General features: G+C 30.0%; 1 protein-coding gene and 3 non-coding genes across 4 annotated transcripts in view; 2 read left to right on the top strand and 2 right to left on the bottom strand.

Annotated features, from left to right (window-relative positions):
• Positions 1–1,735: 1,735 nt before the first annotated feature.
• On the bottom strand, positions 1,736–1,826 carry Trnay-gua (transfer RNA tyrosine (anticodon GUA)). Its single transcript is given in 2 exon segments — positions 1,736–1,771; positions 1,790–1,826. It is a non-coding gene; the product is annotated as a tRNA-Tyr (tRNA).
• Positions 1,827–1,977: 151 nt separating this feature from the next.
• Trnay-gua (transfer RNA tyrosine (anticodon GUA)) lies at positions 1,978–2,069 on the top strand. The gene is given in 2 exon segments: positions 1,978–2,014; positions 2,034–2,069. It is a non-coding gene; the product is annotated as a tRNA-Tyr (tRNA).
• Positions 2,070–11,634: 9,565 nt separating this feature from the next.
• Ss (aryl hydrocarbon receptor spineless) overlaps positions 11,635–14,014 on the top strand; it is a 93,012-nt gene continuing 90,632 nt past the window's right edge. The window contains exon 1 of the mRNA XM_074249552.1: positions 11,635–13,650. The gene's annotated coding sequence lies outside the window, so the exon portion shown is untranslated. The remainder of the gene's footprint in view (positions 13,651–14,014) is intronic.
• Positions 12,876–12,948, bottom strand: Trnak-uuu (transfer RNA lysine (anticodon UUU)). Its single transcript has one exon. It is a non-coding gene; the product is annotated as a tRNA-Lys (tRNA).

Raw genomic sequence — 14,014 nt, 5'->3', positions numbered from 1 at the left:
TGTTGGAATAAGGAAGTGTGGATATTTTTTTTTATGTCAAGTTTTTACAATACTACACAAATTTTATTTTAAATCAGAAAATTTTGGAGTCATCGCGGATACTTTTAATATTTTGTAAAATAAGGTTTAACAAAATTGTTTCATTGCGGTAGGCTTAACCCTAGGTAGACACATGGTTGTCAACGTAGTCGGGATCCCAGGACGATAGGGGTATCATAAAATTCATAAGGTAAAGGGAAATATGCAGCAGGCAGACTATTGGAGAATATTTTTGGAAAAGACAGTCTTGCTTTAGAATTTAGATTGAACAGACGTCCTTGTGATCGCGAAATATTTTTAATATTGTTTGCGTTCTAAATTAAATTAATCTTATATCATATTTTGTGCCTTACTGTGTCAATAATAAGTGATAATTATAAATTATTTTATTATACGAGTGTATTTACTCATTCTTAATAATTGATCTTAATCGTAATAATAAAAATGAGTGAATCACAAAATGCTGAATCTCCAACAAAAGTTCCTGCCTCTCCGAGATATACGTTAAAAAATTCTATAATTTTTTGTATAAAATTTACCGGAAATTAAAAAATTATTTTTTGACATAAAATAGCCTTGTAATTTTTACAAAACTATTGCACAGTAATTTTTTTCGTGATTCGTTAAAATTATCAAAAGATAAAAGCAAATAAAAATGAAAAAAGGTGATTAAAAATAAAATGACAAAGTACACAACATGCCGAGTAGATTAAATATATATAATGATTACGATGAATTTGTTTTACACCTCATGCCCATACCAACGACAACGACTCAATTAATACCAGCGATTTATAAACGTCGAGATGCGGCCACGCTCTCGGAATGACGAGGATGATTAATCGACGCCCCGGAGGATATATTATCTTAAAAAGGGTTAGCGCTCGGAGTTCCGATCGAGGAGGTCAACAGATTGCTCTCTGCTCTCTGGCTCTTCTACATACATATATACAACACAATCAAGCTGTATTATGAATATAAATATTATAAAGAGCCCGAATTTATCCGAATAATAATTATCGAGGAGAGAGACAACCAGAGCCATCTGTAGTATCCATTCTCGGGGTTATCGTGTCAATTTTTTTTCCACTTACTTTACAAGTCGCGAGTTTGATATTTAGCTTATTTATTTTTACACATTTTTTAACGTCGCTCTCTATCTATATCGTGTTCTACCGCGATGTTATATATGTGATGCATCTGCCGGTGGTTTGTAAGAGGCCCCACCTTTTAATTCCATCTCTTATTTTATATATATTTATATATACGAGCTCGGACCTGTAATTACAAGGTACTTTTAATGCTCGATATATTGATTATTATCGGGGACGCATGTCTCGTGAAAATAACGAATGTCACGTGGAATTAATATGACTCGAAAATTTCGCTTTTATATGAAAAATATTGTCAGAGCATAATAATGGTGGGATAATGAGTGCGAGTACATATGTGAATATATTTACCTGGATCTCGATATCGATAGTATGAGTTATTGACATTAACTTTGAGAATTTTTAATGGAAATTGCGCAAGATCGTTAATTGGGTAAAAGAAAATAATTGATAAATATTTTTTTAAATAATTTAATGTCAAAAAAATCATTTGATTTTTTAAAACATCAAAAAATTCTTCCATCAGTATAGAAGTGTCCCAAAACTCGAGCAAAGTCGAGCCTCAACGCATACCGGCAAAAAATTCCTCAAAGCCGGAGTTGAACCAGCGACCTATGGATAACTCTTTGAATTCCCAACTACAGTCCACCGCTCTACCAACTGAGCTATTTGAGGAGATGTTAATCCGTTTTTCAAAACCCGATCTTGTTTCTGAAAGTCTCAGTCATCAGACACTAATCGTTGACCTCAATACTCACCCATGTCTATGATTAAACCGAAATAACTGATTAATTATTATATAAATTCAATAAACTTTCTACCAGCTCCTCAAATAGCTCAGTTGGTAGAGCGGTGGACTGTAGTTGGAAGATTTAAAGAGTAATCCATAGGTCGCTGGTTCAAATCCGGCTTTGAGGAATTTTTTTACCTCTAAAAGTTTTCACATATACACAGAAAAAAAATTAACTTGAATCAAGTGAACAATTTTGAAGAACTTGATTTTCTTGATTTTAGTAGAAAAATTTTTGAACTAAATTTAATTTGATTTAAGAATTTTTTTGTTTTGATTCAAGACAATGAAACTTTTCAAAATTATTTTCTTGGTTTAAAAATTTTTCTCTCGATTCAAGTTCCTTTTTTTTTTTCTGTGTAAAATACTTTCTTTTAATTTACGTTATCAATAAAATCAGCCCTCAGTTTCATTTAATTAACGTCACACTTAACATAATAAGCGAACAAACTCAAATAAATGGCTAATTATAATTATATTACGAAATACTTAAAAGATCACGAGGTCATTATTTTTCGATAACATATTCGTCTGTCAGCGTCTCATTATTTACGAGCTGTTCTTTTTTTGCTCGGACTCAAACGTAAAAATAATTAGCAATTAAAAAGGGCGAATTAATTTTAAAGCAAGAAAATTTCAATTTTACTTAAAATGTGTCGTAAAAAAATGATTATCCGTTGTCGGCAAAATATTCCCGGGACGTAAATGACTTTTCGATGAGATGGCTTGAAATATAATGCCGGTATTTATGACCTCACCAGTAACGACTGCCGTCAACGTCAATGTGACACAGACAATCATAATAAAGAAATTGATATATAGCCCAGCATCCTCGAACTTTATTTTTAATTGTCAAGCTTTTATGATATTTCATTAGATAAAATATGAAAGCGGAATTACACGTGAAAAAAAATAAAAATGGTTATCAGTGAATCTGAGTTCGAAGCGGAAAGTGCGATAATAGTCTTCGCGATACGAAAGAGCATGTGCGTTCATTTACGCGCAATCTTCGCTCGTAAATCCATCGCTAAATAACGCGTTTCAAGTCATATTAATATAATGCAAGGGAGGCTTTTTAGTGTTCTAACTCACCGGTGGGGGTAATAAAGCCGCTCATTAAGTAAGACGTTGCGGCTAGTTTATATCATAAGACTTTACAAAGTTATTGTCGGTGCGTGAGGCCCAGGACCACGCCCGTTTTTCTATATATTGCTATGCTGCATAATGAAACTGTGAAACCTGGTACTCAGGTAATTTTTATTATTTTGTTTAGAACTCTATTGTACGGGTGAAAGTGTGGGCTTTGAATAGAGCGATAACTTGACAGAATTTTCTATTAACGATACACTGAAAAATATAATGAAGAAATTAATTTTTAATATGTTCTTAGAAGAATTATAATTGTTTCAAATATGTATAAAATAATTTTTTAAAAAAATATGGTTAGTTTTTCAAGAATTAATTATTAAAAAATTAAAAATTAGACTTTTAATATATTTAAATTAATTTATAAATTTTATTTAAAGTATCGAAATAATTGTAAGAATATTAAAAAGCAGTTACCTCCAGATGACCAAAGATAATGGGGCTGGATAATGCAAATTAGAAACAGAAGCTCTGACGAATGCACCCCGAGCAAGTTCGATATTATCGACGAGTCAATAATCATTTGTCGGACGATGATGTCCGTCGGGCGATTGCAGTTCTGATGCTTACTTTTTATATATGTATATAAATATATGTTTAACTCTGTTGTACTTATAGCCATAGGCTGGCGGAATTGCATGTGGCATTATCTTCTATCGAGCTTTGTTGGCTTGTTTCGTATGTGTAAGCCTCATATTCCGCAATAACCGCCGTACCTCGCTGCTGGATAATATATAACATGTAATAGCTAATATATGAGGTACTAATGCTATTGACATACCTCATTTACTTTGTAAATGTGTGTATATTCACTGACCAATAAATCGATTTTTTGATGACTGTTTTTGTATTCAAGATTTTTTTATGAAAACCCTATTATATAAAATAAGTTATTTTTTTTTTAATTTCCGCTAAGAAAGTTGAAAATTTTCTACTGAAGGGAAGTCATTGATTTTGGTCCGTTTTTCGAAAGTCGAGTTTCGGAATTAAAAAAAAAAAAAATTTTAATTTTTATGTTTTTTTTTTTAAAGTAACTTTAAAGTGTGCGGAAAAATCACAATAAAACCACGTATACATTTTTTGTACTTAAAAAACTGCGTCGGATGCATTTTCGAAAATAGAATTCGAACGACGCATTCAAAAGTTATAGTTGTTTAACAATTCATAAAATTTTGTTTTTCGGTATTTTTTTTAAGATATCTTACAGATTTCTTCACCAATCAATTTAAACCTATACATTTTCTTTTTATTCTCGAAGAGCACAAAATGTGAATAACTGTGCTTTGAGCTTGAAAAGCTCAAATATTAACCAAAAAACACATTTTAAGGCGCTTCAAATTCAAACTTAGCGGGAAATTCTAAGGTTGGCCTACGCGGTCAGGTCAACTAATTTCCAGATTTTTTTTAAATAGCAAATAACTTTTTCTTTGAACCCTTGAATTTTATTTTTATTAATCAAATTATAAATTTTTTGAATTAATTCAAGCTAAGAGAAAAAAAAATTTTTTTCTTGAATAAAGTAATTTTTTTTCATGACTAATCAAACCCTAAAAAAAATATTTCATACTAAAGTTAAAAAGAGTATATAATTACGAGCCCCCTTATTATTAAAACCTAAATATTTTTTAAGTAATTTTTTATAACAGAGCCTCGCGATTATGTCCTTTAATAAATTTATAGACGTTTGCTATCTCGGTAGGGCGGTAACGCCATAAAACTCAACTGGGTGGAACTTCCGTCACGTTTGAACACGCGTAAGGTGACAGGAATATGTATCAAGTACGAGAGAGTACATTGTTATTATATTTTTACACACATCGCCTTTGATATATAACTATATATGACATAAAAATAAAAACCGGTAGAAAGATAAGACATTAATGTGCGGTCAGTGGTTTTCACAACACTTGCTGTGCAAAATTAATGTCTAATCGCTTTTCGTTATATTTTTTATCAACCCTTGTTGCATCGCCGTGATACTAAGTGCAAATAATGAGACGAATTTTTCCACCCCATTATTTGGTAAATTTTTGGACAAACTCGATTGCTTTTTGCTGAAATTACCGACACAAAACGGGTCGAAGTAATATAAATGTATGTATATAAATTTATATATGTGGCAGTACTATAATAATATTTGTCTGACGATTGCACGGAACCGACGAACTTTACAAAAATATTTGCTTACGCTTCCCGGAAGGGCTAGCTTGTAATTTGCGTGGTTAACTACACCTCGGGTCTCATATTTTTATCCTTTAATGTTACATTACATTTTATTCGTACTTAATGTCCAGCTCAGAGACTTTCTGCTGCCAAGATTTTAATTATAATAATGATAATGTATATAATGCGCACAAACTCTCAAGGGGGAGGGATGCTGCTACAAACGAGATGTTTCAACTTGAACAGGAAAAATACTTCTGAAGTAGCTCCTCCGTTATTAGTATGAAGTTTGATGCTTCTCAATGCAAATTATTTTCGTGAAGTCGGTTATTATGTTATTTTCTTAACAGTGTAAATTTGAGGCTTAAATCGCTACTTTATTATATTTATCGAAGATTTTTTGAAGTTGCAAATTATTCCATTTAATTTTAATGTTTTTCAACCAATAATTATGCTGCAATCTGTAAATCTTTATCAATTACTCAGTTATTAAGATTTTGAAACTCGAGGAATTTTTTGAATGGTATAACAACTTTCGCTTATGCTAAATATTTTTTTTAAAATAAAGTAAAGTTTATTTAAGCGAAAAAAAAAAAAGAATTTTAAATTCAGACTTGTACAAAAAAATATTTTTATTTTAAAACTAATTTTTTTTCTAAGTGATTTAAATTTGTTAATTGTAAAATATAATAGAAGCTTCCATATTATTCACAAACGATAAATTTTCTGTAACAACTTTTGAAAAACATCCAAACAATAGGTCTGCTTGTTTTTCTTTTAATCTATAATTAATTATTAATTTAAAAAAGATCTCAAACTATAAAAAGAATTTCAAAATAAATAAAAATCGGGCCAAAAAACGATCAAAGTTTCTTCGCACTCAATTATCTTGTAAAAAACGAGTGTCATCAGGTATTTTAAATATATATAACCTCCCAAGTATGGAGTATTAATGTCTTTAATAAATAATGCATCAAAAAGTAATGTCTCTATTTGAGAAAGCAAGCTGAAAACACATATGGCTCAATATAAAATAAATACCCATTTAATGTCTTATTAAAACTGGAAATAATAACTTGTGTATTAATTTAAAGCGTTTGAATGAAGAAGTGAATTAAAAGCGACTTATCAAATATGAAATATAAATGGAAGTAAATGAAACTGATTAAGATCCCTCATGAGAACTGAGGCAAGTTTGTTAGCATCATCTACAATCCACATTTAATTTCATAAAACAAACGAATGTGTTATCGACATACACACATCCATACAAATATATAAACTTATTCGTGTCAGTATACGATAATGATGAAAGAAGCGAGATAACATCTCTTACGATGATATTAACGTGTACTTTTATATCTATATATTTGTACCTGTAGTAAGAGCATCTTTTGCAGTTGAACCGACGGCACGTGCAGCTGGCACGTTGATTTATACTAGGATGCCAGGTGACAGCGCGTGCCTCGTTATTTCTCATCCTTCTTTCTATCCAGCTTATTTACACACTTGTTCATATATTTTATATCACACATATGTACCCTCTCTAACACTATAACTATAAACCCTTTGTAGGATCTAGCAACCCTATTAAACTCAATATAACACACAAAGTCATTGAGTCACCATTAAAATCTCATGAACAACCGAATCGGAATTGTATTCATCGCGATACCTTGTTAAAAACATTCGATAAGAATCTTTTAATTTTATCGTTCATCGTTACTTTTTTCCTCATTTGTGTGATTGTTAAAAAAAACTCGTTTCTTTTCGGAGAATTTAATGATAATTAATGTTTTCAATAGAGATGCATTAAGCTTGATTTGTAAATATTCAACTGCTTCTATCTCCGAAATAAAGCAATTTAGTGACATGAATGTGAGAATCAATTTTGTAGAAAATTAAAATTTCTAAAAATTATCTATTTGCATTTTTTTGATAAGACTAGTCGTTCTCTTGATATTTTTAAAAACATACAAAAAAGTCCAGTGGTTGAATTACAGACTCGAAAAATAATATATTAGACAGTGAAATAAAAAATGAGGATTTAGATATAATAGTAAATACTAATTCTGATACCGATATGCGACTTACCAGGGTTTACATCTGCTATAATTTAATTGTCAAGGAGATATCGGGTTTAATATAGTTCGCGTGTTTCTGAAACACAAGCCACCCACTGAATAAATATGTGCAAGGCCTCAAGGCTTACACATATTTCGTTGATATGAGTAGAGTAGGGAGATTCAAAAAAAAAGAATATTTTTTTTTTCGTTTGGTACTCTGAAAAATAGGTTCCTAGACACCTCTAAGAAAGCCTCTCCAAGCATGAGTTCTTAATTGTAACGGGAAGGTCCTCCTTCTTACAGTTTTCTATTTTTTCTTATTATCAGATAGAAAAATTTATATCTCGCTTCCAACTACTTGAAAAAATATCTTGTTCCTTAGATTTTGTAGGAAATTGAATGCTCTACAAAAAAGGTCTCTTACGATTTTTTCGTAAACCCAACCGTTTAAAAGATATTAACGGTTAAAGTTTGATTATTTTTGGGAAAATTTTTTATTTCTTATGAATTTTATAACTCAATGAAAAAAATCATTATGAATGATGAAACTCATAGTTTTGTAGGAAATTTACTGCTCTATAAAAATGGTCTCTTATGATTTTTCGATCAAGTTGAGCGTTTACGAGATATTCATCGTCAAACATCAATGCATATCAATTTTTCTAGTTTTTGATCAATAATTCGAAAAATTTCAATTTATTCTGTGAGTTTCAAGGAAATTTAGACAAATTTGAGTTTTTATTATAAAAGCAACTCCTATAGATGTTTTCTGTTCAAAAATTCATTTGAAAGTTTTTATTCTAATAATATTTTTTTAATTTTATCTTTAATAATTTAAAATCTTAATCGCGTTGTCATTTATTATTATGAAATTTGTTCAGTGCGTATTTTTAAATTGTTTTTCACAAAATATACATAAAATTTTCGTTCGAGGGGATTTTTGTTTTGAATTCCATTTCTTCTTCTGTTTGTCTTCTGAAACTAACGCCATCTATGTTTTTACTCTCAACTATCTTCAGTATCTACCCATTTAATACCGTATTTTCAGTGTTCCTAAAACTGATCATCTTGAATACGTAATAAAATAATTCATTTTAAATAAGTCTTATAATCATCACATAAATTTATTTATCATCAATTAACCTACAATGAATAAAGAAATACGTTTTATCGGAATACCTCTACAAAGAATTTCGGAACGTAAGTTACCAAAAGTGAAAGAGGTTATGCGTGTGTTTTTCTACCAACTTAAAATTTTAAAGTATTCAATCAAACAAAGTGCTAAAAATTCAGTTGACCAAGTTATTGAACTGTGGAGAAAAATTAGATTCCAACTAGTGGAGCTCCTAATGCAGTCAAAAATTTCTTCGCTATCACAGTCAATGGTTAAAATTACAAAAAAATTTCGATAAAAAGAATTCAGCGCAAAACCAAAAGGAAATGAAATTTCAGACTGATCTTGAACAATTATTCGACATTGTGAGCGAAAAATCCTTAAAAGTGCTTGATGATAATATTAGAAAGTTGTATTTGGATCAAAAATTCGGTACCCATAAAGAGATTCTTTCTAATAATGTACCTGTATCAAACTTAACCACAACTATGATGGGAATAGATGAGAGTAGTAAGTATCTGAGATATTTAATTATTATAAAGTCAGGTAGTAGTGTAACTTTTCATAGATGACTAGATGACATTTGACTAGACAATTTTTGGAGTCCTTTCTTAATTATTTGTCATCAAAATGAATAAATTCTATACATTTTCTTCGTTTAATTTATAAAACAGATCTTATTCCAAACTTAGATCAACCGTCTACCAGTCATGCGATTGTTCCAAGTGAAAAATGAGAGTCGTTCTCTACGTATACATTAAGTGGAGTTACAAATTTTGGATCTGATTCAGAGTATGAACCTCCAATTCCGACAAAACGAGCAAAACTTGATGTCTTAACTCCTGAAGTCATTTTTGGACTCGACCGAGCTAATGTCAGCAGTAGAAATGCAATGTTTATTATTGCTCCGGTTTTACTAGCAGTAGGTATTAAAATTGAAGATACAACGCTCAGTTATAGTTCAATTCAACGAGCTCGTATGCTTCAAAGAGAAGACATTGCTAAAGGACTTAATGATAACTTTAAGACACACGATAAATACGTTGTGCATTGGGACGGAAAAATGCTGAATGACCTTGTTGGATCAAAATCTGTGGAACGGCTACCAGTTATTTTAACTGCATTTGGTACCGAACAATTACTTGGGGTTCCAAAAATGAATTCTGGGACGGCAGACAATCAAACATCAGCCATTTTATCGACATTGAGTGAATGGGGTATTACTAATTATGATAAGGCGATGTGTTTTGACACGACGGCAGTTAATACAGGTAACTTATCAATGATAATTTAATCTAAAAAATATTTAATTATTAACGTTCTAGTTTAATTTTTATTGCTTTACTGAATTTCACTTTTGAAATTATTGAGAATTATTTACTCATTTGGATTTTAAATATAATCTACAATTTGTTGAAAATATTAAATTTAACGATAGTTATCTATTTTCTTTATACAGGAATTCATAACGGTACATGTAAGGCAATTGAAAAGACTTTGGGAAGAGAGTTAATCTAGTTACCATGTCGTCACCACATTTTTGAGATCATATTGAGAAGTGCATTTGAAGTATATTGGCCTGTGTCATCTGGGCCAAACGTATCAATGTTCGGAAGATTTAAAAATCATGGGATGAAATAAATAAAACTAATTATAAATCTGGAATTGAAGATACTGTTGTTGCTGATATCATTTTGGATAAAAAAATGAAATATCTAGTTTAATTGCACAATCCTTACAGGTATGATTTAACTGCGATTTTAAGAAAAAAATTTTCTTGTTTCTGACAAATTTTTAATTGTTTTTGATAGTTACTACAACCCCGAGATGACTATAAAGAATTGTTGGAATTGTCGTTGATTTTCCTTGGAGAAATGCCTCAAGAAGAAATTTTTTCAAACGTCCTGGTGCAATTCATCATGCTAGGTGGATGGCGAAGGCAATTTACAGTTTAAAAATGTTTCTATTCAGAAATGAATTTAAACTTTCTAATAAAGAATTGGACGGTCTTCGGCAAATTTGTATATTTATAGTTACACTGTATTTAAAAGCTTGGTTTTCATCAACTTCTGCAACAACTGCTGCTAATCATGACTTGCAGTTTTTGAAAAATTTATTCGAGTACAAAAATATCAATTCATTGATTTCTTCAGCAACTTGTGAAAAAATGATTTTGCATTTATGGTATTTAAGTGATGAACTTGCCATTTTATCATTATTTGACGATACCGTTTCATTGGAAGTAAAAAAATATTGTTGGAGCTGTTAATACTCGTAACGGTACAGATTCTAAAGCTAAAAATTTATAATTGATAAAAACGATTTGAATTCATTAACGCAAAAAGTCTGAGTGACTTTGTTTCTAAAAAGTCTTTAAATCTCTTTAAAATCTTTGATTTACCATATGACTTCCTTGATAAAGATATTGAATCGTGGCCTACTAATGACAGTTACATTGAAAATAAAGAATACTTTAACCAATTGAAAGTTGTTAATGATTCAGCAGAACGAGCTGTTGCATTAGTTAGTGAGTATAATCAATGCTTGACAAAAATGAAGAGCAATTCCAATACTTATTGCAAATTATCAAAGAACATCGAAAAAACTACCCAAACTGCAATAGAGGAAATTATTTACAGTAAAAGTATACCGTTATGTTGAAAATATTGAAAATTATATGGCAGTTGATAATTAAATAAATAAATTCTTCGATAAAAAAGTGAAACACATGTGAAACACACTAAATTGAATTATATATTTAAAAAAATGCACTAATTTTTTGTTTTAATGTAATCAAACATGTCCAAGACTAAAAAAACTAATTAAAAAAATAGTTCATAACATATTTCTATTCATAGAAACTCAAATTTGTCTAAATTTCCTTGAAACTCACAGAATAAATTGAAATTTTTCGAATTATTGATCAAAAACTAGAAAAATTGATATGCATTGATGTTTGACGATGAATATCTCGTAAACGCTCAACTTGATCGAAAAATCATAAGAGACCATTTTTATAGAGCAGTAAATTTCCTACAAAACTATGAGTTTCATCATTCATAATGATTTTTTTCATTGAGTTATAAAATTCATAAGAAATAAAAAATTTTCCCAAAAATAATCAAACTTTAACCGTTAATATCTTTTAAACGGTTGGGTTTACGAAAAAAATCGTAAGAGACCTTTTTGTAGAGCATTCAATTTCCTACAAAATCTAAGGAACAAGATATTTTTTCAAGTAGTTGGAAGCGAGATATAAATTTTTCTATCTGATAATAAGAAAAAATAGAAAACTGTAAGAAGGAGGACCTTCCCGTTACAATTAAGAACTCATGCTTGGAGAGGCTTTCTTAGAGGTGTCTAGGAACCTATTTTTCAGAGTACCAAACGAAAAAAAAATATTCTTTTTTTTTGAATCACCCTAGAGTAGAGGGTGAAGTGAATGTGTATATGAAGCAAGAAGAAAGATGTGAGATGTGGTTCTGTTGTGAGGGTAAGGTGTATGGCGTATTACATCGGCAAATAGACGAGAACGAGTGAGTAGTCAGGTTCGGAGGACAAGAGTTTAGCACGACGAGGAAGTATCTGTGTTGTGTCTTAAATGTATATATATACATCTTAGCTTCTTGAAGACGAACAAGAAGTATGGAAACTACGAACTACTGGAACTATTAACTATGGACGGATGACTGCTAATGGATCGTTTCAAGAGTCAGGGGTCAGGACAGAGTTGACGGGTGAATTTATGGTTATTTGTTTTATTACAGTAATAATAATACTTAGTTATTTTATTACTTATTGGTTTTTAAATATTTTTTAATATTGAATAGTCAGAAAAAAATTTTTTTTTTTAATTTTTAATAATGTAAATCATTTTGAAAACAAATTTAAAATCTTTAATTTTATTAATTATTTATACGATTATTGTGTTAGCGTTGGACTACTAAGTCCTAAATTAAGAATAAATTAAAATTTGTGATAAACTATACTTATATAATTGTGATAGCATTACTTAGCTAGTTTGTGCAATATTTTCGCACAAAATATTAAAACTATAGTCTTATTAGTCATTTTTATAATATTTAAAAATGACCGTACTGTGATAATGTATTGATCTAGTTTACCCACAGATATTTCTACTTCACTTTATGTAATTGTTATGTACAAACGCAATGATTATGTATAATATCAATCACTAATATGAAAACGTTGGCTATATTGGTTTAAACCAACGCCTTGTACTCTATATTGTTTTTAATCAAAAAAAAAAAAAAAAAAAAAAAATCCATAGATTACAAGAAATTGCGGAAACAAAAAAATTTTTAATGTGTGTTTGGAAATCATTATTGTAAGTTACATGTGTTAATTTCAACCAACAATTAATTAAAAGTGATATTTCGGAATAGATGATTATTAAAAACAGTCCACTGAAAAAGAAAAAAAATCGCTCGAACAGGGACTTGAACCCTGGACCCTCAGATTAAAAGTCTGATGCTCTACCGACTGAGCTATCCGAGCGTGACAATGCAAGAATGGTGTGTTTTAAAAAAGCATAGCCTTCTGAAAGAGAAAATATATACGGAATTTGAAGAATTTTTGATTCTGCAACCCATTTTTTTGACATATTTATATACATAGAAGCTCAAAATACATTTTTCATTCATTTTTGAGCACGAAAATATGGTATTTTTACTATTTTAAAGAATTTTTTTTTTTTTTTGCAAAAATAGTTAAGACAGCTTAGTAGAACCTCAAAACGTAGGGATATAAACCAATTTTTTAAATAATTTATTTTTACAGCGGAAAATTATAATGACCTTCAGAAATGAAATAAATAAGCATGAGGTTAAGTAAAATCATTTAAAAATTAAATAGGTGAGATAAAATATGTTGGAATAATTATTAAAAAAAAACATGATTATGTGAATTTAAAAATAAATTAGAATAAAAAGCTATTAATTATAAAAAATAGTTCTAGCTGGTCAATTACAGGCGATAATGGTTTTTTAATTTTTTTAATGAGTTTAGTATACTCAGCAATTAATTACAGAAGAAAAAAAAAAGCAAACATTATCTTATTGAAGAGTTGAGCAATGAGTTTATAAAATACAAGATGTGTATATGAAACAGGATCCTCCTTTATCATGTTCCAGGTACTTTCCGGCTGCAAAAAGAATCATTAGTTCAAGCAAAAGACAACGAGGTGAAATGCTGATTATGGTGAGTTCTTTCATTATTATTACGTATTTATTATCATTGTCAATGTATACGGTTAAATATTTATAAAGCTCCGAGACACTCGGCAGACGCAATTCTGATAATAAATTAATCGGGATGTCTATCAACAGTAGTCATCGCTTTGAGATTTTCCGAATTGGCAAAATTCGGCGTATCGCTTTGTCGGTGTTGCGAAACCCCTTGAACTTGTTATATTTCATAATAACACCAGAAGGACAAATAACCTCGCCAATAGTATTACTTTTAGAGTTAAACTTTATCCTCTTGTCTATACTTGATATATGAGCTTTCTTTGTCCAATTCCGCTTCGTTATCTGTCGAGGTATAAAGAGGCCGGTCTTACTCT

This window comes from Cotesia typhae, unplaced genomic scaffold, assembly GCF_013202065.1.
Source record: "Cotesia typhae breed Kobodo isofemale line unplaced genomic scaffold, CoteBio_Ctyphae contig_119, whole genome shotgun sequence".
Classification (NCBI taxonomy): Eukaryota; Metazoa; Arthropoda; class Insecta; order Hymenoptera; family Braconidae; genus Cotesia; species Cotesia typhae.
The sequence above is the reverse complement of the archived record's forward strand: the minus strand, read 5'-3'. Positions and strand labels throughout refer to the sequence as shown.